A 26,699-nucleotide genomic window follows, 5' to 3' on the forward strand; every position below is an offset into this window, starting at 1 on the left:
CTGTTTTACTACAGCTAAGATTTCATTTGCAGCATCTAATCTCCTAGAATACAAACCACAGTCTTCCTAGCTCAAAATTATCATTGTTTAGCGTTGACCTTTTAACAGCACTCCAATTTATGTGGCAGAAACACATCCAGGGTAGTCACAGCCCATATGTTCCATAAATTTTCTCCTGTCTTTGTGTTCAGACTGTTTCAGGCAACTGTGTGAAAAGATAGAGAGGAACAGAGAGAGTAAAGTTTTTCCATACTTTTTATTTGCATATTTATCAACCATAAATCTCCCAAACCTACCTTTGGCCACTGTTACAACTTCTGTGGGATAAAATAATTATATTTCCCTTTTGATTTCATACTGAACATCATATAAAACTTACTCTGAATACCCAAGTATCTTATGTGCAATACAAGTAATTTTTCTTTGCAACAGTCTGGTGGTTGTCTCTTTGGAGAGTAGAGAATTAAACTTAGTTACCATAGTGTCTGTGCTGCCTTCATGACGCTGACTCATCAGCTGGCATTATCTAGTTGTGAGTGCTGTGGGAGTTAAAATATAAATGGAGAATAAAATAATGGAGGAAACCAGAAAAAATGCAAATTGAAGATTATATTTCATGGGAAGTAATTTCACAGGACTGGAAATGGCTCTGTGCTCTAAATCTGTAACAACTTTAAAGCCATATGCTATGTTGAATCCATACCTCTCACATCTTGCATTGGGGCTGAAATGTGAGATACTGAAGGCTTGAAAAAAATTTGCCTTTTTAAAAAGTCAACATACTTCTTAAATTATAATTATATTATCAAGGTTCACAAAGGGCTGAGTTAGCTGAATCCTTCTGGAATAAGGGTACTTGTATATTTTTTGATTCCTGACTATAATTCCTAAATAGTCAGTAAGATTTTATAAAGCTTTTCTTTTATGACCAGAAAATACCCAGAGACTAAGATCTCTGCCATTGCCTTAATAAAGTCATAAAATGATAAACAAACAATACCATGTCACTGATAATCATCCATAAAAGAAAAAGAAAAATTAACCCAAAAAGAAAGCAAAACAAACAACAAAAACAAAACATAGTAAAAAAGGAGTTATAAAAAGAGGGAAAGAGATATACAATGTGAAATACTTTGTCTCCTCTAAGAAGTCATGTGTAAGAGGAAAGAGAAGAAAGATACGAAAAATAGAGTGAAATAGTTATGGGATACAACAAAGTAATCACAACAGGGTGCCTCGATGATGCCTGGCAATTTTTTCACTGTGATGTTGTATCAATACAAGAGTACATAAGGTCATGTCAGGATGACATATTGCAAATATGTTGTAACTCTCTGTGACTATTAATTGACTTAATCATCTCTTCAGCTCTTCACTGTTGTACACCAGTCAGTAAGGTATTCAAAGCAGTGAATGTCTTCTAATATCCTTTAAAATTTCACACTCTGTGTGCTCAATTATTTTTCAGATCACTCTTTACAGGGCTAGTTCTGGAATGAATTGCCTTGATGCTTGGGGGAAAAAAATGCAGTTCATTTCTTATTTTCTTAAAGCCATGAACCCATGAAAAGTAAGGCAAGAATTGGTAGAGCAGGTAAAAAGTACTTGAATAAAGTTTTAATTTTTTTTTATCTCAAGGGGCAGCTCTAGTTTAATTAGAGACATTAGTTAGAAAAAAAAATAGAATTAATGGCATTAAGCATAGCACATTCTTTAAAAATATCTCATATTTGTTTTAATTTGAATTCGTGGCCCTAAGAGAAAAAAAAAAGTATTCTTATGAAGCCCACCAAACAAAACTCTCATGATCAAATTTATCCATGAGAATTATTTGCATCCCATGAGCATTTAGAAATCAAGAAGTATTCCATTTGTTACAACAAAATAAAGTGGTACGGGTCTAAGTGGTGACAGATAATGGAGCCATATGCTCGACAGAGTAAGAATAACTCAGGCAGAGTATTTCCTGCCAATGACTTACCCATTCTCTCATTTGCAGTGATCTTGCTGGGAAACAGAAGCTGAGTAACATCCAAACTAACAGATGTCTCTCAAGAAGTGGCCTTTTCTATACTTAGCAGCCCTACAGTTCAGAGCACAGTAATCCCTCTGCATCACAGACAAATGGCACCTAATCCCCTTTCTTTGCATGGATGCAACAACCAGCACAACCAGGAAATATTCTTTTGTCACTAATCAATAATCCTCTTCAAAACTGCATATCATTACTATTCCAGCTTCAGAATGAGAGGAAGATTTACCATTTATTTGTCTGCAAATACCTGTTTAAAACAGTTCTTTGCTTATATTTTTCCTTCCTAGCAGAAGACATAACTTAACCATTGCTGTTATAAAATAGGTGTCGCTGATGCAAATGATATCAAGACCAAGTTTTATATTTTTGCAACAGCAGAGCTTTCTAAGTTGATACTTAGTCTCCTGAAAAAAAAAATCCCAACTTTCAAAATTACTAAGAAGCAAAATCAGTCATTATTGAAGTTATTAAGTTGTATGGACAATATGGCTTAGATAACAGATGTACATTTAAGTGTTCATAAAAAGTCATTCCTAGAGATATTTCTAACAGTTAGGTTAATAATTTTTGTTGTAATAGAAAAATAGGTTCCTTGGTTGAGAAGATAGTGTGGTTTCTAATGACCAGATGAATTCCAGAATGAGACACAGTGTAAGCATCAAGACAGTTTAAGGGTATATATACATATAGCAGAAACAGCTTCCTTTGAGTTATATCACAATATATCACATGGAATACTGGTTTTTACATATGGAGCAAATAAATGAACAGAGAAATTAAGTTTTAGGGAGCCCTTCACATATGTTCTATCACAGAAACTTGATATCTATTTTGTTTTTATAACGATTAAAAATGCAAAATTATAATAAACACAATTTTGCAGTAGAAAATCCTTAGCAGGAAAAACTACAATGCAAATTACAGTGAAAAATCCAATCAGCTAAGCTTATCCTTCAGTGTAGGTTCCTAAATCCTTTCAACAGTAATGAAAGTGTTTTACACAAGTAACTGGGAGAATTCAAACCTTATAATTTGTTGATTGCTTTTTTTATGGTCTTTAATATTTCTGTAAATTTTATTTGGGATATATAATTATGAAAGCAATTTTCTCTTCAGTAATAAATACTTCAGTGAAGCAATACTCTTACATTATGTTACATTATTGTTAGAATTGAAATGCAGCAAATCCAGGCCTGTGATCTGCCAAAGTTGGCTTTAAATATGATTGAAACTGCCAAGATATATTTAATTAACTAACTTGCTGTGGATCTTTTACTTTTTTCTCTTTATCATCGCCTTTTTTTTACTTATCTGAGAAAAAGGATTATGTTTCAGTTTATATACCAAAAGCTGGGGCAACTCATTATCAAATTTCCTTTACACTGATTCGAAATTCATTCAACTGTGATGCATGATTAAGTGTGTGCTTTTCAAAATAATCCTCCATATTTTATGTTACAGCAACTATGACTTTGTTTCATGTGGTAATTCATAGCAATAGGAGTTCCTGTTTGACACAAACTATATTTTGAATGCAGAAATAGAAAATCTGTAAATTGCCTTGTCAAGACTCATAAATCATCTGCCATCCAAAGCGTGTAACTCACGTGCACTGTTCTCCCTTTGTGCTTTGAAACACACTCTGTGTTTCCTAAAAAAAAAAGAAAAAAATAAAAAGCATTAGGTATAGCATCCATTTACAGAGTAGACGAAAATTATTGAGGAAGTCATGGACAATGAAACATCAGACAAACAAGGAGAAGGGAAACTGCAGCTGACTGGTTGACTGTCAGGGTTAGCACCGACACACCAGGAGCTCAAGAGAATTTTTACTGGCTGTACAATGAACTTTGTCACCGTTCAATCTCTGTGTGTAACGCACACCTAATTACGTTTGTATGTCACTATTTTAATTGCACTCCAAGTCCACCATTCTGACAGGCAGAAATTATCAGAATGTGAGAGTGTTGCAAGGGCACACTTATTTATTCTGAAAGAAATCCTTTACCACAAAATTTGAAAGACATAACATAACTCACTGTGCCAATTATCAGCCCATGCTGGATCTCTTCTGTTAAAGGAGAACACTCAAGATAAAGTTAACCTCAGCTGGGCTTTGATAGTGGCAAGAGCACAGTTAAGACTGAATGGCAATTATGAATAGCATTGCCTGCCTGAGTGTGAAAACTCTGTTTACATTTTGATCATTCCTTATTATTCCAATTTCAATATAAGCTGCAGGATTTAAAAACATTAGTGATTAACATTTACTCTGTACAGGACACCTGGCTGCAGGAAAGACAGACGATGAAGGGCAAATCATTAGGGGAATATTGTGGCACAGGAACTCAGCCTCTGATTTTTACCTCATACCACTGAAAGTGTGAATCAACAACACATAAATTGTTGCATGATATATAAAACAAAAAGCAATGGCTAGTAAAAGAGCAAGATGCCAGAGAGGCACCTCAGCCCAATTTCTTTAGGAAATTAATCTTATGTCTGCTGTTTGTGCACATGTCAGTTAGGACACAACACCTCTCTTAGCATTCCCTTGACAGCATTAGGGAGAGCAACCCAGGTGCCTGAGCCAAAGAGTAAAATCAGATGCAAATGTCAAAGAAATTACAAATTTTTTTAGTTCTGCTGTAAACAGAACTCCACTGAATTTGTGCAGGGCCGCTCAACAAGAGCACCTTACAATCACAATCATATAATTTACTATTTTCTCCTTCCAGGTTGACCCTGCTTACCACTTTCCTTCCCTCTGAAATAATAACCAACCTCTGTTTCATTTTCCCCATTTACCACAGTTATATTGATTTTATATCTTGATTTTTATTTTTCATATAGTTGCTCACATAAAAGCTTTATGCTTAAAAAAAAAAGATAACCTTCACAGATTATCCAAAATGATTCAGTGAATGCTCTTAGGACAAGAACCAACAAACACCTGGTCCTTAGACACACAACTGCTATTACAGATTACCTTTTAAAGAACTGAGTGCAGCTGGACTAACACATGATGTGGTTGGAGGGAGGGGGAAGCAACCAAGTTATAAAGGCAACTGGCAATACCCAGCTTTGGGTTTTGAGCACATGGAGCTGACTGGAGTAGGCAAAGTTGACAGGAAGGAAATTTCAGCATCCACCTGCTCACTGAGAAATTTTTGCTACTACAAGACAGGCCACCATCCACACTGAGGGAGGCTGTCTTCAGAAAGGACTCACATTTCCCTCAGTCTGCTATGCAGAAGAGGCTTGAGAAAGACAAGATTGCACAGATAAGATGCAATGATGCTTTTCTTGGTGTGAACAGGAATAAATCCTCAGAGTAATTTTGTTTATAGAGTAACTGTACATCATCTGTTATGAATCACACAATTTGACCTCTTCTATACTTAAATATGTAGTACTGTGTTGTAGGATAAGAATTTTAAGAGAGAGATTTAGACAACTCTAGAAAGTGATTCATCCTGTTCTAAAATGAATTTCTGAAATCAGTAACATAAATAACTCTATGGAAGCTCATTCCCCCCTTAATAGAGCCTAGGGTCAGATGCCTATTTATTTAGCTAAAAAGTTTGTTAAGGGGAAACTCACCCAAAGAGTGTTTTCTTTATATCACTGCAATTGTGTTTATACTAGATCTTCATATTCTGACAATTCTTAAGCCATCAGTAAGCATAAACTTAAACATGAATTTGAAAGATAGAGACTGTCAAAAGGAGTGATTAAAAGAAGGCATTTATTTTAGATTAGCCAAAATATGAAAAACTGTAAATAATAGAAAACAATGTCCTGTGTGAAAAAAGGTTTTGCTTAATAATTACAACAAAAATTAAATTTCACTTTGATGACTTGCTATAATTTCAGCTTGATAAGAAAATAGCATTTTTGAAGTGATAAAACTCAGATGTTAAATAGCTTACTTTTTGGTTGCCAAATAGAAAAGAATCTTATATCAGTACTCTTTACAAAATAAAAATATTCATTTTTTGTGTCAGGTTTAGCTGCTTTCCTCATACTAGCTAGTCATTCATATTTCATGCATGATTGCATTATCGTCTTCATATTGCTGGTTCTCTCACTGTGGTATTCATGTTAAAATACATCTTGGTGTTTATTGACAACAATGGATTAAGTCACCATCACTCCATGGTGTTGTCATAGATCAGCAGAACCTGAGGATTTAGTTTATCAGTGGAAAAGACTCCACTGAAAAGAAACATTGAGACCATCTGGATTACAATGAAATTTTAAATCTCATTTCATATGTGAATGTTAAAAGCTTGAAGCGTTTAGTTGTTTTTTTTTTCCTTGAATTATTTCTTAATTGCTATTGAACACATTTTCATTACTGTAGTCTCTCTGTAATGGAAAAAAAAACTGACAAATTTTTATTTTTCACCCTTATTTAGACAGAAAGTACATTTAAAGCATTTGTCATTTTCTATAAGATATGAGTATACCATATTTTAGTGAGAGCCAATTAAGATAGAAATGCTACCTTATATTAATTTGTAAATTTTGATTATTACTTTTTCAGAGTAGCAGAGGATAATGTGAGAGGACATAACCGTCATTGCTGATTCTAATTTTCAAGTTCTGTGGCCTAAAACACATAGAGACATATATTTATTAAAAGAGTAGCAAATAGTTTATAATAATGTTGATAATATAATAATAAATTTTCTTCCATTATACTTGTTTGTTGTCATTGGAGATATTTTAAGTCACATTATTGTCACTACTTATATTAGCAAAATAAGAATATAAAAGAATACTTGCAATCTGCAATGGGGCAATTTATCTTTCTAAGCCCTGCTTTATGTTAGGTGCAAATGTGTAGGCATTTATTGCATCAGATTTCTTTTTCCTTGAAAAGTTTCTCTTAGAAGCTCAAATTCACATTGGCAGCAAATAACACCATCAAGGGTGTCTCTCATTTATTGGCATCTGCAGAAGCATTTCTCTTGAGACAAACATATGGTGAAGCAGCATCTGTTTTTCAAAGTAAGACCTTACCACTTGATTTTAGTTATCCTAATTGGAGCTTTAGGAAGGAAGGGAATTAAAATATTGAATGAACATGGTATGAGAGAAAAAGATGTATAAGTTCTTTCTTTTATGCTGTGTTCTATCATCAAAGTTATTCTATCATGCAAGTTGTGCACAGAGCATTGTGTGCAATTTATATTGTAAATATACTGCTGTCATTATTTCTTACACTCCAAATCTGGAGTTTACTACAACTTGACAGTAAAATGACAGTGAATGAAGTCTGATATTGTTTTTCCTGCTGTGATTAAAAACTCTGGTCATTAATAAGGATGTATTAACAGAGACTGAATCTATGTTGAATTAATATTGTCTAGGCTCAGGTGCTCAAATGAGGCTAGAGTCGTGTAGTACTGCTATTTAAGAGCCTATATGACAGTGGGCAATGAACAATCTGTGCAACTCCATGCATCTAAGATCTATTTGAATTATGAGATCCATCTGAATAGTCTATATAAAACTCTATGAACTATGCAGATAAGCATTTACAGGATTATTGATCTTATGCTCAAGCATCAGTAGGCCATGAATATCCCACTTTACATAAGGCTTGTGCCCATGAGACAAAATCTCTTGATCATTTGGCTGCGTTGATGCAACCTTCTCTTTAGAGAAACTTTTTTTCTCATTTTATTAAATTTATTGACATTGGAAATTACTTTTCAAATCAGAATCAATATTAGGAATTCTTTAGCAAAATGAACAGCTTTTGTGCCTATGGTGTTTCAATGCATACAATTTTGAAGTACATAGGAGGTCAGGTTTTTTTAGATAATTATGGAGTGTAAATTTACAGATTCAGAAAATGTGGTACAAAAAGCCAGGTTTTTCTAAATTGGTTTTGAATGGTCAGGTTTTGGTAGTGTGAAGGCTACATGGCTGGCTTCTGTGAGAAGCTGCCAGAAGCTTCCCCCATGTCCAACATAGTCACTGCCAGCCAGCTCCAAGGCAGACCTGCCTCTGGCCAAGGTCAAACCCATCGTTGATGTGGTAGCACCTCTGGGACAACATATTAGAGAAGGGAAAAAAACCCCAGTGAATTGGCAACAACAACTGCAGCCAGAGAAGAGAGGAGTGAGAATATACGAGTGAGAGAGAAACAACTCTGGCACAACACTGACACCAAGGTCAGTGAAGAAAGAGGGGGAAATTCATCACCATCACCATCACCCTGCAGGCTGTGATGCAGGCCATGGCGAGGCAGCTGTGCCCCTGCAGCCCATGGAGGAGAAGAGATTGCCCCATGCCAGAACAGGTGGACACCCAAAGCAGGTGGGAATCTCAGGCTGGAGCAGGTTTGAGAGCAGGGCTTGTGGCTCTGTGGGGGATCCACACTGGAGCAGCACGTAAAGAATCGAGTCCATGGGAAGAATTCACACAGGAGAAGTTCACTGAGATCTGTCCTCTGTAGGAGGGACATCACCCTGCAGCAGGGGGAGAGTTTGAGGGGAACATGTGATGAACTGACCTCAGACCATATTTCCCACTCTCTGCCACTGAGGAGAAGTGATAGAGAAACTAGGAGTGAAGCTCAGCCTAGGAAAGAGGGTGAGGTAGAGTGAAGGTATTTTAGTTTCCACTACTCTGATTTGATTGGCAATGAATTAAACTGATTTCCCCAAGCTGAATCCATTTTTCCCCATGTTGGTAATTAGTGAGTGACCTTTCCCTGTGTTGGTCTCAACCCACAAGCTTTTTATTTATTTCATTTTATTTTATTTTATTTTATTTTATTTTATTTTATTTTATTTTATTTTATTTTATTTTATTTTATTTTATTTTATTTTATTTTATTTTATTTTAATCTCCCCTCTACAGCTGACTAAGAGCAGCTTTGGTGGGTGCCTGACATTCAGGCAGGGCCAAGCAAATAGTTTCTCTGCAAAAATCTGTGGATTTGTTTTTTAACCCAGAATACTTGATTAAAAAAAGATATAATTGTAAATGTTGCCCTATAATGAAAAGTGTACAATATTACTGGGGGAAAAAATAATTTTTGTTAAAAAAAAACACAGAGCAGTGGTACTCCATCACCATTCCTTATCTAGTTCTCTTTTATATTTCCATTTAAGATTTTCTTTCTTAATCTTCACTAATCTTTTTCACAGCTTCTATATTAAAAGAGGGAAAGATTGGCCTATTCCTGGAACCTCCAAATTATTTAATGTATTATTTCATTGTAAAGAAAAATAGGAGCAGATTCCTGATAATTCCTCTAAGTATCATTATATATTGTGTTCTGAGATATTTACCCTTCCATGTGTATAGGCTATATTCAGACTTGAAATTATCAATAGAATGCTTGCTTTCATTTTAGTTTCTGATTTTTTTTAGTTAATAAAAAGGATTTTAAAAATTAATAAAAATGAATTCTGGTACCTTTAATAGCAAGCCCTTTCTGTACAGACTAACATAGATTCATCTACATCTGACAAAGCACTGTTTCTCCTATCTATTCAGGAAAAGAGACTTTTTTTTAAAATAAAGTAACTTCTGCACAATTACTTCATTCAAAAATTCCTAGCATTTTCTCACTTGTTTCTTCTTCAATTATGTTTTGATGTTCATTGACTCTGTTTATCTAAAGATGCTTTTAATTCCTGAAGCCTCATTTTATCCTTTAGCTTCTTAATGGATTTTGAATAAGTCCTTATACTTTTCCACTTTAAATTTGCTGTGATTATGAAAAACTTCACCTGTTTGTGTTACATTTTGTCTAGTAACAGACTTTCCAAAGAGATTGGAAAATTGATCCACTGAAGACCTCACATCTTTCCCTCTAATTTTATACTGATAAAGGTGTTAGTAAATTATTGTTCTGCACACATACTTGTCTGAAAGGCTTGTTTATTCTTCTGTGTTGGTTCAATTAAGGCATTAAGTCAAGCAGTGAATGTAGAACAAGAATTAAAGTCTTTTTTTTCTGAAAAGGACAACTAGTTACTCCTTGTATGAATAATCACCAACATAATTTTTCTTTTCAGCCCAGTATTTTCCACATCTGAAGTCAATGCAGTGAAATTGCTCATGCTGAGATTAGGATTGTTGTTTTTGTGCTACCATCTCTGCTTAGCAGGAAGAGAAAGCCACACTTGGCAATGTTTTGAAGATGTGATGTCACCTGTAGGATTTAAAAGCTTTTTTATGCAGAGCTGTGGGAATAATTTCTAACAAATAGTTAATGTACATGTATGTTTTGAGGGGGTGGGTGGCGTTGTTGTATTGTTTGTTTGATTAATTTATTTTCTTTGGTTATGAATTAATAAACTCTCTGGTGGTTGGTGTCAGTTGTATCCTTACAGGTCAATATATTGTATATGGATGGTAGGTGGCTTAAATATTTAAAATCAAGAGTTTTGGAGACTGCATGATTAAAAAACATGCCAACTAAATAAGATCAGAAGTTTTTAGACAACAGGGCATTTAGATGTGACAAAGTGGTATTTAAAGGCTTTTTTTCTCTCATTATTATTTGTGGAGGAATTTTGATTTTTTTTCAGAGTGATATTTCTCCAAAGAAAAAGGTTTTCTTTTTCATATTTTCTATGACTTTGCTTTTTGAATGTGAAGATGTTGAATCAATACAGTACCTCATCTTCTGGCTTCCAACAGCCTGTGGAAATCCAATATTAAATTAATTCAACCATTTTTGGTCCTCTGGAAATATTAGCTTTTTCAATTCCTGTTTAAGTGGTGCTCATCAAAAAGGACACAATTTATCTGCTGTTGAGGTTTTCCAGAAAGGTGGTAGATGCCCCATTCCTCGAAGCATCCAAGGTCAGGTGCCATCAGGCCTCTGAAAATTAATCTGGTTGAAGATATTGCCGTTCATTTTGGGGGTGGGGGTTGGAGTACCTTGCATTTGAACTTCCAACCCAAAATATTCCATGGTTCAATGATTTGTCTGTTCTTCATCAACACTGAACAGACACTAATGGTATACCTTACCACATTCTGCTTGCCATCCTATTTTATTTATATCTTTTTTCATGTCTTTTTCACAAGTAATCTAAATTTCTGTGATGGGTTTAGTTCTATAAAGTTTAGACTTTTTGCCTCATGGATTTAAATCCATTGTTGTTAGTCCTATCAACTACATGTTTATAAATCATGATTTGTTATTTTCTCAGACCATTGCTTCTTGTGCCTTGGTCGTGTCCTCCTAATCTCACCTTGCAAGTATTTCAGGCCTTGCCCATGTAGTCAAAACGCAAATACTGAAGAATAAATGGGAAAGAGGTTCATGAAAATATTTCCAGCTGTTATCAAGAATAGCTAAATATCAGTCTTTGGTGATGATTAATAGAAGTCTTAAAATTGCTGTTTTATTCACAACAGTTTACAGTCAGAATTTTCAAGATTTCCAAACAGATACTGGAGTGAAAAACATTATGGTAATCCATCCATGCTACTCCAGATGTTTGTCTCTATGGATTTGACAGTTTTTATAACTAACTTGTCAATCAGAATCTGAATTTTGTTATCTCTTGTTTTATGCTTGCCTCTCCCAACAAGTACCTTTGCCTAAATGGTGGTTGTAGTAATGCTCTGAAATGAATACTGTGAGTAGGTTACTCATCTTCCTTAAACATGAGACAGGCTAGTAGTTCAAAATGTGACATTTAGCACTGCCCTGGAATGGAGTATTCATTGATTGAGTTCTGATAAATCCACCAGGAGCTCTGTTGGACTGGGTAAGGATGCCATCTGGTCCCAGCATTTGGTACTTTGTGTTGCTGTTTAAATGTTGATGTTGAAAACATAATAAAGAGTCATTAGGTAACTACCCTTCTATATGCTATTTTTTTCCATGGAGTTTAATCATCTTTTCCAAGAGTGACTCTACTTTTACCTCTTTTCCAATAACAGCCTTGAAAAGTATTACTTTTTACCTCTCTTTTAATTTAGCATGCTCGTTTGTTTTTTCTGAAAAGAGTAAATATTCCTTCTTATTTTTATATGGCTGTTATAATAGACTGGTTTGGGCTGGGACAGAGCTAATTTTCTTCATAATACCTGTGGGACTCTGGTATGTATTTGTGCTGAAAACTGTGTTGATAACACAGGGATGTTTGAGTTGCTGCTGAGCAGTGCATCCACATTGCCAAGGCCTTTTCTGCTTCACACACCACTCCACCAGTGAGGAGGCTGAGGGTGCTCAACAATTTGGGAGGGGGCACAGCTGGGACAGCTGTTCCCAACTGACCCAAGGGATGTTCTCTACCATATGGCACCATGCTCAGCAATAAAAGCTAGGGGGTAGAGGAGGGATGTTGGCAGTTACAGTGCTTGCCTTCCTAAGTCACCATGATGGTGCCCTGCCTTCCTGCAGACGCCTGAACACCTGCCTGCCCTTGGGAAGTGGTGAATGAATTCCTTGTTCTGCTTTCCTTGTGTATCAGACTTTGGCATTACATAATACTATGTATTTATCTCAACCCCTGAGTTTTCTTATTTTTGCCCTTCTGGCTCTCCTCCTCATCTCCATGGGGTGAGGCAGTGGTAAGCAGACAGCTGCATGGTGTATAGCTGCCAGCTGATGTTAACCCACAAGTGGTGATTAACTCTGATACATTCAATGCATGTCTTTCAAATTTTTGCTTATTTCCCTTCTCTTTTTATAATTATTCTTTATACTTATAATTTTCTTCTTTGAAACCTGTTTCCTGTAAATTTCATTTATTTTAGTGTATTTCATTATGCTATGGGGTTTTCTTCCCTTAAAATTTGATAGACAATAATGCATCATGACTTCTATCAGATCTACTAACTATCCAAAAGTTACTACTCTCTGTAAAGTTACACCACATAGAGTTAGTAGTCAATCATTCCTGACTAGTTATTTTTGTCTTAACATTTCTTAATTTTTTTTCAGAATTGTTCTAGAATCGCTCCCATCTTTTTAAAGATTCTGGGAAAACCACTGCTTTTTCATTTCAAAGTACTTATCCATACACTATATGGGGTTGTTTTGAAAGAAAACTACAGGTTCACAGTCTGTGAACACAGTCATTGCCTGGGGCAGAATTTTCAGTGTAGATTTATTGCTTGAGTTTTAATTTTCTTGCTTTTCTTTTTCCTGAGTACATTACCATATTTCTGGTTTTTCTGGTTTCCTTTTTTTTTTTTTTTTTTTGCCTGTATTGGTATCCCTATGTTTGCATAAATCCAGCTATTAAACAAAGAAATTGCTTTGCTACCTTTCAATCAAAATAAAAAAGTTAGGAAAAAACACCTTAGTTTTCATTTATCACCACCAAGATTTCATGATGATGCTCGCTATCTGTTTGAATACAGAACATAAATGAAAATACATTCTACCTTTCAATCCATCTCACTAATTGTATTAATGATTATGTTGTGTTTCTAAGTGATCTCTGTAGGGTGTCTATTATGCATCATAAGATGATATCTGAAAAGATAACAATCCAAGAAAAAGAACAAAACACCAAACTTGAACAAAAGTGAAGAAAAATAATGCAAAATGGGGAAAACTACTATAATAGATAATTCCTGCAAGCTTAGGATAAATTTTATTGTTCTTTAAATAAAAGCTACTAAGATTCATAAGATTGTTCTTGGATTTTTTTTTCAGAAGTATGATGACTTCCTCTTTAAGATTTGAAAAGCGTGATATATTTGGAATATCATCCATTGTATATTTATACAGTGAAAAGCAAACTAAGAAACTGGCAACTCTCAAAAATCATGACAAAAATTTCTAAAATCAACATAATCCCTATGAGCTCAATAAGGTTGTTCTTAAAACCAAACATTTGAAGAATATGAGGCTAAAACTCATAGCTGATTATAGTATATGATGGACTTTAGGTAATAGGAAAGGTATTTAGAACCAGGATAGAGTATTGAAAGAAGAAAGATGAATAAAAATTGGGTAAATGTGGCAATGATGCTGACAGAGACTGAACAGCAAAGGATAGAGCTACAATGGATTCTAAACCTCTTTTTAATGAAAAAGAATCTGTCCAGAAAAAGCTGAAGATAGAGCAGGATAGAGCCCATACCAACTGGGAATGCACAGGAAAGGAATAGAAGCATCCTAGATGAGCCTGGTTTGTGTGTCTGAGTCCATGTCTATATCACCACTACAGATTAATATCTAAACAGGAGAAATGGAAATCTTGCAAGAAAAAACAAACCCAGATTTGACCAAATTGGCCTTAAACTGAGGAGAGAACAGTATCAAGTTTTCTGATGAAAACAATGTAAGGACCCCAAAGCCTACAGAGTGGTCATATGGGAGTACTGAAGGTAAAGGGAATGGGTGGTCATGAGGCAGAGATCACCTTTTCATTATGCTAATATATTGTGACTAATACATTTGCCAATGGCAGGAGGCATAACATTTGAAATTAAATTAATTTGAATTTAAAACTCTATGTTTATGTTAGTTTAAATAAAAAGCCTTACATTTATTTCAAATGTAGATTTGGAGATACTAAAAAATGTGTCTTGTAGCCTGTGGTAAAGTCATTAAGGAACATTCTCACAGTTACTGCCTAGTGATTTTATGGAAAATTCAAAATAGGCTAATTTCTTTTCTTCCTTTATATCTTTGCTCTAAAAGTGCATCAATTTCACTTGTGGTACTGTTTTCACCTTTTGCTACAACCATAAGACATTGAAATACTGTAACAGAATACCAATATGTCAGTCCTTATGCACTAATGAGTGTAATGTTTCACAAACATTTCTTTGAGTTTTCTGCATTGTCTGTAAAGCTTTGATGATGTACAAGGACCTGTTTTGCCACTAAAAACTCTGATCAGGAACAGAGAAAACCTTCAAGACAAGCAGACAGCAGTTTCCTTGATTTAGTGGAATTTTTTTCTTTTCATTCATTCTGCCTAAAAAGAAGTTTGCAGAGGTTACCACAGTGGTTCTTGTACAGCTTCCCTGTCCCACAGGGGACAGCAAAGCATTCCAGGAGAAAAGTCTTTCAGGTCAGCACAGATCTGATTTTTAAACTAGAGTTTAATTTCAGCCTTGTGGTGCTCAGTCCAGGGACAGGGTTTTGGGTTCACTTAGGGTATCTTTGGTTCTTTGTTTCTTTATTCTCCAGCTCCCAGGGCTATTCTCTCCCTCAGCTCTGCTCTCATGCAACCCCACCCTGAATCCTGTGTCCAAATCCAGGGCCCCCAGCAGAAGGATTTGGACCTGTTGAAACAAGTCCAGAGGAGAACCACCAGGATGATCTGGGGGCTGGAGCACCTGTCCTGTGAATACAGGCAAAGAGAATTGTGTTGCTCAGACTGAAGTAGAGAAGTCTCTGGGGAGATCTTATAGCAGCCTTCCAGTACCTAATGGGGGCAACACGCAAGAGTTGGAAAAGAACTTCTTACAAGAGCATGCAATGAGTTCCTACAGGTAAGGATATATTTTACTAGAGCTTATAGTCAGCCTTTTGTCATGGAAACCTGGGTTTATTACACACACAGGAGCACAGTTTTTTAAGTCATTCTTCAAATGAATATCATCACACCTATTTTGTTATCCAATATATTTTTCACTAAGTTTATTGAAGCATACATTCTCTCACGTTGTACGGATGCACTACAGCTTTACATTCTGGCATCTAATATAGTTCAAAATGTTCCATGTAAATAATGGGAGGACATGGGCAGGGAACTCATCAAACCATCTGAAAGCTCTAAAGTTTATTTTTTTTCTGTAGAGATTTCAGATTCTCATAGGTACATTTTTTCTTATTTTCCAAGTTTGGTAATTTCACATAAGAGGATCACCATAACATAAATATTACAGAAAAATTTGGGGGGTTCAAACCTGCCTATAGAATGTGTTCTCATGGAGGAGGATACATTTCAGTGCAATTTTGCATAAAAATAGCTGTATTATTTGAAGAAGAAATAAAAAAAAAATACCATACAAGAACAGTGAAGGGTGCACAAAGATAAATTCAAGGCTATAGTTATTTTTTTGCAGTAAGTATATTGGGGTTTTTTGCCTTTTTTTTTTTTTTTCCTTATTTTAGTTCCTGTTCAATGTTTACTTTCAATTATTGCTGCCTACAGGAGACCAGCTTATCCCTGCCAGTAACTTTGCTGGAACAAATTGAATAATCAGTTTGAAGGGAAAGATATTGTTAGACCAAACATTTTTCCATCTTCAGAGGCTTCAGAGATGTGAAATAGATTTTAAAAATCATCAAAATAACATTAAAATCTGCTGTGAATAACATTTGGAATCTATCTAGATGAAGAGATATGCCTTCCTTCTGTATTAATGAGCTATGTAACTGTCAAACAACCAACTTATGCTAAAAGACCTGAAAAATTGAACCTGCGCACAAAATAGGTGATATGCCCAATTTACAGAGGATGCAGTGATAGGGCTCCAGAATCCTAACCTTCTGCTCAATGCATTGCCTTGCTTGAACAAATTAACTAAAATAACCTAGTGCCTAGTATCTTCATTTAGACTCTTCTGCCTGTCTTCATGCATTAGCTGTCATGGATAATTCCTTTTCATTGTAGTTTACAAAAACCTTTTTATAGAAATATAGATAGGCAAATATATAAAGATAATATAGGCAAAAAAGTATCTGATCGTAATTGAATAGACAGCGCTCTATTATTTTTCTACCCCTATATTTCTGGTGTCTACTAAATAAGTGCAAATATGTAAATTTATATTAATATTTATTAATATATTAATTATTATATTAAAATTTAATATATTATTAATATATTATTAATACAGAAAACATGGTTCTCTATTTATTTTATTCTATTATACTTTATTAATGTACCTATAAAAATTAGTACTTCTTGCATTTGGGTGGATCTTTTTTCACTTTGATTACTCTAGGTCACAGTTTCTTTCAGGCAAATTGAATTGAAAATTAACAGAAATGATTACTTCTATCTATGATTAATGGAAGCGGTGGTTTTGTACTGTGTTCATAAAATCAGATCTGTTTATATTGAGGTCATTGTGGTACATAGTGTCATAAAGGGATCATGAAAGCAAGTTAAATGTAAGTGGTTTATTTCATTGTATTAAAGTACTGCAATACAGAAAAAAATTATATATTATTTTTGGCAATGGAGAGCGAGTTTCTTTTCCAGCACCAGTCAAATTTTAGCCACAACTTTTCTAAACTAGCATCTTTGTATACAGTACTAACAGTTTGTCTTTTTTATTGACAATTTTTTCTCAATAAATTAAAGTTATACAACATCCAAAATTATGAGGAATTATTTGCTGTAGCCTGTTGAATTACAGCTCTCCTATTTGGCACACCTTATTAAAGATTAATAGTAGAGGCATTCTCTCTTTTTAGACTTCAGTTCAGTAGTTAAATCTTACCAGCAAAAAAGTGTTTTTAAGTAGAGCTAACATACCACTTCACATATATTTTTAGTTCAGAATATGTTCTTGAATGAAAGGTGAATTAATTATTCATATGATCCTGATGTGAGATTACTTCTATTTTCTGCCATGGAGATGAACTAGTTTATGGCTTGTAATGCCAGTTTCATTTAGTCTGAGATTTCCCTGCTTGTCTATTTTCTTTTCACTCACTCTTGCAAGATTAATTCTCAAGCAGATTCATGATTCATGAACCTCTATGAATGCCAAGACTATGAGAGTACAAATTCCTCCAATTAACATTTAACTCAGATTACATACATATACATATATACAAATCCACACACACACATATATCTGTTTATATTTATGTGGCTATATGCAGTAAGTTCTTGAACTGTTAGCTATTGATCCAGAACCTGGATTACTTTTAAAGTGCAGCAATGTACAGGCAGCTGACTCATCACAGTTGCTCAAAATTAGTGGTTCTTTCTAATTAAGTATCTGCTAACTATCTAATCCAGATATTGTGCTCACTGGAATACAATGGCTCTTGGCTCAGCTTTAAAGTTTTAACGAAGAAGAATATAAAAAACTCCCCTATTTCTCTGAATCACAACTTCAGCAATTAATACATTTCATTCCCATCCTTTGAGTGACTCTTCACATTCCAGGCTCCCTGATTAAATGTTTGGAATGTATAGACTGAGATCACATTGGATCTCCGTTACTTTTCCCCACCATACCTTGTCACCTGATGTCATCTAACCTACATGATCTGTAGAGCAGTTCTGTAACTGTAGACTTGAGGGAGGAGACTTCTTGTATTCACCTCATCAAATGTTTCTAAATAATATCATATATGCATAAATTATTAAAAATATGTGATAATATTGCATGGACCTAAACAAGATTTTCCATTCAGAGCTCAAACGTGATGGCTGGTCTGGACCCTGGTGTTTTCTTTGAAGGGCCAACATTCAAAATGGTACATGGAAAGGAGAAAGAAGACAGAGAAACATGTGTTGAAAAATTCACATGCAAAAATACTCAAACCCAGAGCTGTTACTAAGTCTAAAACATCTAAAAAGTAGCTATTTCCATGATGACTTTAGGGAAATATGGCTGTGGGCATCATGTGGAATGGAAACATGTTTATTGCAGCCTTTGAAGTGTGAGAGGAGAATTGATCTAGGATATAACTCTTGAAAAGTAGAAGACATCTTTAGGTTGAATCAACCAGTTTCTTTCAGTGTTTTCTGCTGTATCACATTCTAGTCTTTGTGAGACTTTGAATGACAGTACTCAATCTCTCCTCAGAATACAAACACTAGTCTAAATAACAATCTGTAGGATCCACACACAGAGTTCAGGTTAGCAACAAAGCAACATCATAGCTGGTGGTAGAGAAATAGCTAAGTAGGCAGCAATAACAAAGTAAAAAGCTTGCAAAAAGTAGCCATGTTGAAAAGTACAGAAAACACTACATTGCTGTATGTTCTTTTGTGGTGATGTCTTCCAAATTCATGATTTCCTTTACTAATTCTGATACCTACCTGCAACCTCTGTTGTCAACCTACTTTTTGCAGTTTACTTTGAACTTTCAAAACTGAATTTTGGCAAATGTTACTCTTTACTACCAAAATTCCTTTTCCTATTGGAAGTTGCTGCTGAGCTAGAGGGACAGGGGAAGTTACTGTTCAAAGCCCCACCCAACATGATCTGGAACATTTCAAATGCAGGGACACCCACATCATCTCTGGGCAACCTATTCCACCATCTCACTAATGCTCATTGTAATAGTTTTTTGTATGTCCAAACTATAGCTACCCTCTTTCAGTTTAAAACCATTGTCCCTTGTTCTGCCACTGCAGACTTAAAAACTACGCTAAGTGCTGAAAGGTTGAAACTAGCTTACTCCAGAATCCTCTCCAGGCATCTCCCTCCCTCTCTGCCTGTCTAATTGGAGAAGTTTCCAGCTCTCTGAACACTTTTGCTGCCCTCCTGTGACCCATTCTAACAGGCCCATTAGAAGCCAGAGTGAAAACAGTCCTTCACGTGGGTACCCCAGAGTGAAAGCAGTACTCCATATGGGGATTAACCAAAATGGAATAGAGGGGATAAAATCAGCTACCTTGACCTGCTGGTCACTCTTCTCATGATGCAGCCCATGAAACGATTGGCTTCCTGGGCTGCAAGTGCACAATTTTGACTCATCCATGAGTATCCTCAAGTTTTTCTCTGCAGGCTTACTACCAATGCATTCATTTTTCAGTCTGTGTTAGTATTGGACATTGGCCCAGACTAGGTGCAGGATCTTGACCTTGCTGAACTCCATGAGACTTCACACAGACTCAATTCTCAAACATGTCAAGACCCCTCTGGCATCCTTTCCCTTAAGTGAATGAGCTGCACCACTCAGCTTGGTGTCATCAGCAAACTTGCTGGGAGTGCACTCAATCCCACAGTCTCTGTTACTGCTGAGGGTATTTTGTAGTATCAGTTCAGCACCCTGGAAAGACACCACTCCTTGTGTTTTTTTGGCTTTGATATTGAGTCATTGACTATAACTATTTGCATCTGGCCATTCAGACAACTCCTTACTCACCTAACAGTTCATCCATCAAACCAACAGCTCTCCAATTTAGTGGAAAGAATGTTGTGGGGGACTATATCAAAGGCCTTACAGAAGTCCTGGTGACTCTTCTCCTTCATGCAGTCACTTACCTGTAGAAGGTTAATCAGTCACCATTTTCCCCGGTGGAGCCATGTTGGCTGTCATTAACCACCTCCCTTTCTTCCATGTGCTTTGACATACCTTCCAGGAGGATCTGTTCCATGTTCTTACTGGGCACTGAGATTAGGATGACTGGTCAGCAGTTCCCAGGATCCTCCTTTTTAAACTTATTTAAAAGCAGTGTGATATTTCCTCTTTTCCAGTCACTTAAAAAAGAGGGTCTTTTTTGGTTCCTCATATGCAAACCCTAATTTTTTTTTTAATTAAATGCAGCTTTTATGTACTGGGAAAATGCATGTTGATAGCAAAGGTATAGCTTTGAATATTCACCTACTACAAAAATAAGTTCAGCTGAGGTTGACAGGATTTACAGACTACTTAGCCTAAGAAAGCAGCCAGAAAACGAACAGCAGTGACCACCTGATGGAGAGAGAACATGAAAAGTAGATGGAGTACTCTTACGTTTTTATATCCCAAACAAGATAGGCAGATACTCCAGTCTGCAGACTGTTATAATTGTCTGAAAATTTCAAACCTGTCACAGTCACAAGATGTGCATGATGCTTGCAATACCCTTCACTGAGTATTAGGAAAAAGGCAACAATGTGAAACCAGTTAACTGATAAAGGTTCCTGGATAAGAGTAAGAAATGTACATTATTTTTTATACATCCTTTTTTTTTGCAATTAGTCACTCAGTTAATTGCTAGCTGGCATAAAATTTAGATAGGCTTCTGTGGTCCCAACACTAAAAGTAAGTAAGAAATTACTTTAAAGGGAAGCTAGGAAGAAAAGTCCACAAACCAAACAACCTTTCTAATATAACCACCTACAATTGGCATCATTAAATCAATTGCATTCTTGTAGAAGGCCATAAAAGTAATTATTATTTTTTGTGTTGAAAGGGTAAAAATTCTGAAAAAAACCCCAATTTGTTTTGATTGAAGTAATATGCTGTGCTATGAGACATAAACACTTCTGACATGGTGTGGAGAAGAAAAGACAATAAATTAAAAACCAGAAAAGAGAAGAAGTACATTCAGAAGCCAGAAAGTGAAGAAGAATATAGCTTACTGTCTGAGATTTTCTCCTTCTCCCTAATCTTAAAGAAATGGAAGAGTAGGAAGATGAAAAGAGTAGGAAGATGAAAACTGTTTGCAAGCTCGATACATATTCCTACAGAAAACATAGACTGAATTTCAGTGAGTTTCTCTGGGTGCAACAAATTCAAGACCTCCTCTCTTACATTATTTTGTTCTTACCAATGGGGAGGCTCCTCCCAGAGGTCAAAAATATCCCTAGTCTGAGGGAACATTTTCATTCATCAGCAAGATACAGATATTAAAAGTGCAAATGTTACTATTAGAAGCCTACATATAGAGGCTTTTCCTTGTATTTTCATGATTGAAACAAGTGTTGTGTTCAAGAAAATTATCATAATTTTATTTTCTCTGTTTCTTCAGTATGAAATGAATGTAAAACAAGTGTGGCCTTTCATCGTTATCTTCCTCCTTGAGAAATTGATGAACTCAGGAAATATTCAGTTTCTGTCTTTTATCTTAGCCATTCCAACTGACTTGTATAGTTTCAAAAACTGTGTTTTTGAAGAAATATACATCTTTTCATTATCTAGACTTTCAGTTGTATAACTCATTTTTTAAAAATAACCAACCAACCAAAATATTTAAGTTATATAATCACTGATTTTGTATCACATGTGTGAACAGATTTTGGAGCCCATGAGAGGCTTTTTAATGGGAAGTGAATATCTGCAATGCTAAACCCTGTTTGCAAAGGGCACAATCTCATGACCAAGTAAAATTCTGTGATTCCCTCAGCAAATCAATAAACATAAAGTTCTCTGGCTCAGTTACTTGTATTTCTGCAGCAGTTATAGCAATGTCAGGAAATAGAAAAAGAATATGGACTAATGTTTGCTTTAGAGTATTGAATTTTCTGTCTGATGGAGCTTGAAACTATACATAGGCAAGTTCCTGCTATGTTCCAGGGAGCAAAACTATGAAGGAGCAGGATATTGATATTACTGATAAATAAGTAAATGCACAAACCCACATATATAGCAGAGCACTGAATGTGTCAGTCACTGTTTTGAGGTTACATATCATGTGTTCCTATGTATTAGGAGCTTAATATGTGAGTGAAATGAATACTTGTGTCTGCCTGTAACTCAGGCTGTGGAAAGACTCAAAGCTATCTGTCAGGAGAAATAGATCGAATGAGAAATTAGATCTAGATGCTGATGAAAAAGGGCCAGAGAAGACTACTTAATGCACAACAGCAAAATTGGCTGCAGAAAAAAACCCTCAAACCTGCTGTTCTCTTCCGGCCAGATTCCTCAAGCTTTATTCAAGATAAGCAACACTTCCTTACCCAAGTGAGTGTAATAAAGTCTATTCAGTGCAGGGCCTTGAAGGCAACAATCTTTGGAAAATGAAGCGTAGTAGAGTGCTAAAGGTTTGCCATGAAGGGGTTTGGAGAGAGAAGTGAATAGTAAAAGTCAGCAGGCAAGGAAAAAATCTGCAGTTGGCTGCAGCTTTAGAGATAGATTACCAAGATGCTCTGAACAGCTGGCTGCAAGGATTGCTTCTGCTGGGAGAATGACTGTGTTATACACCAAAGATGTATTCCCTGTTTGTTTATATCCAACAGGAATAGGAACCCAATTACTCTTTACCCAATTGTGACTGAAATAAAAGATAATTTCTTTCCTTCACAATCTGCAAGGCAGAGAAATGTTTACTCAACAAATTGCACCTCCAAACTGCCATTTACAGTCACTTCTTCTGGTCTTTCCCAGCTTCTGATATCTAAACCACATCTTTTTGCAATTCAAATGCCTAATGTCTGCAAACAGCTAAGTATGACACTTAATCAGGCTTGTAGATATATAGAGAAGCAATATTTAGAGCATTAGATATTGCACAGATTACACTATGCCAGCTGCATAAAACTGAACAGGCAGTGCCTTGAGAGGGATGAGCTTTGTTCTGGCCATTTCCTAAGAAATGGGCTTTTAAAAACAGGATATTTAGTTCTCATTCACCCACCAAGTGTGCCATAACTTTTTGTGTTTTTCATAAGCTCACTATGTTAAAATTTAGGACAACTGGAACTAAAATAAATTAATCAATTCATATGTCCAAAGCCTGTGTTCAAACTAACTCTGATTTGCTATTTGTCTTGGATGATTATTTTATTACTTCCAGCTATCTTTGATACATAAGAAGGCTTAAATGTTCCTTTCATTCAGCCTGAAACTGTTTGACAAACCCATTAGCTTGAACAAGCTTTGTGACTCATTTGCTGACAGCAATTAGGACTCCCAAAAGGTACCTGGATAAGCCAAAACCCCAAGAGTTTCCTAAGGGGAGAAGTAGGTCCTGAGATTTATTTTTTGCTAAAATAGGGCTTAGAATCTCCTGGAAAGAAAATCAATCTAAAATAATTAAAACTTCTGTTCTTTCACTCTGATGAAGATGCTATTCTGTTGCTAGGCACCTGATTTGAACAGAGGAATTTGGAGTGCATCTCACTACTCTTTCATCTCCTTTGGGAGAAATTTTCCCATTATCACTGAATTTGCATACATTTTTTTCAAGTTCTCTTTAGGAGAAACAGTTACTGGTTTATTAGGTTAGATAAAGAGATTGGAAACTGACAGTAAAGATCCTTGTCTGGGCGCTATATCTGCATTCATGTTTTTGGTCAGAAGGAATACACAACCCATTACTTAATTCTACTCTTTCTGTATCAATTTGAGCAGAAATTCAAAATTTTCCCTTGAAATCTTTTAGATACAGTATATTCAATTGTAAATTTTTTCCTTTTAAAAAAATTAACTAGTTTTATATAGACTGCAGAAGAATGATATAGAAATATATAGAAATTATATAGAAACTATATAGAAAAAGATAAACTAAGAAAAACTAGCAATAAAAATATCATCAAAATATCATAATCTTTAAGATTTAAAAAGCTTAGGTAGAACCTGTTAGTAAATGGAAAGAACCTTTTTATCAAGTTTTTATTTTGTAGTCAAAAAAGAATTAACATCAGATATGTTGAATTAAACTTAATTTTGCCTATCCAAAAATCAATTGTTTAAGTACACCTCCCAAGCCTTTCTTTGCTTTTTGACATATAAGGAAGCTGAGTAAGTATTCATTGGTCTTCTAATGTGTAACCAGGTAAACTCTGTCCACAGCATAACAGCCTGCTTAACGTTTCTAGTTTCACAAAAGATACTCACTCACCCCTTCCAATTCTTCATCAACCTCAGCATTACTCTTTTGAGACCAAATTTCATGATTTCAGGGTTATTTTAAACAAAACAATGACTTAAACTATTATGCTTGGATTCCTTTCAGCTGCTTCCAAAATGCTGCAATTAAAGCAATGTGTTAGTCAGTAATTGGCTTGAAACATAAACAGACACTGACTTAAAATTGCTGTAAAATAAAACCAAACAAAAGTGGAAAATTAATTGTAATTTATAATTCATTATTGTTGCTAATGCATGTTTTATAGACTAGATTCTCACTGGAGCCATTGGCAACAAAATACCTCATTAACCACTGAACATGACCCCTGGGAACGCTGGCAGTCACAGAGACACCAGCTCCTTTATGTTTTTGTTTCCACCTACAAAATCCTTTGGATATGCAAGTTACTACAGCTGCAAATGTGTGTCACAGCCTTTGTGTCCACACTATTAGGGGCTCCAAAGGCTGGTCTCTTGCACCTATGCCAAAAGGTGTAGGAAGTGAAGGTATTATTATTTTACAAACATGAGCTTCAAAAGTGACAGTTGGCATGTGAGACAGAAGTCACTAAGCTTTTCATTCTCATCCAGAGGAGGCTAGACGGATTAATAAATATGGGATGACTTTTTCTGCTCTAATTTTCAATGGCTGGGTACTCAGGTCATTTAGAATGGTTTTGTTTTCTCACATAAAGTCCATCTCAAGACTTACAAGACTTAAATTGTACTGCAAGTAAAATCCATTTGCTTGAAAAGGAAACATTCTTAACTAGATACTGAGGCCCAGAGAATGATTGGTGTGAAGCAGGGCTGTTAAATAAAAGAAGCAGTCTGCCTCATCTTTCACTGACAGTGATTTCTTCCCACCCCTGCATTTTCTTCTCTCTGTACTGCAACTGCCTATCCAGTGAATTATTCAGGGAACAGATCCAGCTGAAAACTATCCCAGCAAAACCACATTGGCTATTATTCTTTGGAATCAGTCATCCTGGTGTGGTTTGCCACAAAGAAAACCAAATCTCTCTGCTGGTGCTGATCTGAGGCTCAAAACAGTAACGTCTAAAATGCTTTAAAAGTTGTAACAAAAAAGAAGAGTAGCAAAGATTGGTCATGATGTTACAGAAAATATTCTGTTTAGAAAGGTGTGATTGCAATTGTATAGAAAAATAAGAAACTCATGAAGAAAAAAATGTTCATTTTAACAATTCCCAAAACCTTAATTCTGTGAAAGTCTATTGCTTTTATGGTTGTTTTAATAGGAGCATTTTAAAAAGAAATTCTTGTTATTGGTATGGGGTGAAAAATAAATTTAAAATAAAGCAGATAGCTAATAGCAACTACTTTATAATCATCAGAAGAGGATTTAAAAAAATGTTGTTCCACGTTGCCTTGTATGCATTCACTTTAACATGACTGTCACCACTCATTTGAAACTGGAGTAGCATAAGCAGGCAAAGTGCAATTCTGCTTTTGATCCCTTAACATTAGATTTATAGAAATAGCCACAGCAATGCTTTTGCAATGCATGTCCCAAAGACAGCAACAGGTAACCCAAAGGTGTAATCAAAATTAACCAACACATGATGAATTTTAAATATGAAAAGTTTTGAAAAACCGCTCTAGGCTTATCTGTACTTCAATAATTATTCATGGAAGATGTGCACTTTATATTATCTGTGGATAGATAATCTTCAAACAAAAAAAAAAAAGCAAAATCTGTCAAACAAATTACCAGCTATGATTTGTTCAGTTCTAATTTTGCCTTACTAATTTAACTTTATTAAAAACATGCAAGCATTTTCAATTTAAAAAAGTGAATTAAATTTACAATAATAATTTATCTGATCTGAATAAATCAGATCAAGTGCTACGATGTAGGAAAATATCTTTTAACCAGAGCCATTAAAATATCAGAAGGATATCTGTGTTTTAAATTATGATTGAATTCATTGAATAAATTCACATTCAGTAGACACATTGAGCATACTTTCTAAGGCTCTTAGCAAAGTATTTAGACTTTTTTTTTTAATTGTAAAAGCATTCTTAACATAGCAGTTGACTGCTTTAAGAGTTTTAAAATTAGATATTTATTTCTAAGCTGATTTATATGCACTGAAAATTATTCTGCCTTTCCTATAGATAATCTATCACATCCTAAAAGAGGTCCCTTAGACAGGTGAACAGACATTATTATTTCCATCTGTTCTCATTCAGCAGGGCAGGGTTTTTGTA

Source organism: Fringilla coelebs (genome assembly GCF_963513975.1).
Source record: "Fringilla coelebs genome assembly, chromosome: 5".
Classification (NCBI taxonomy): Eukaryota; Metazoa; Chordata; class Aves; order Passeriformes; family Fringillidae; genus Fringilla; species Fringilla coelebs.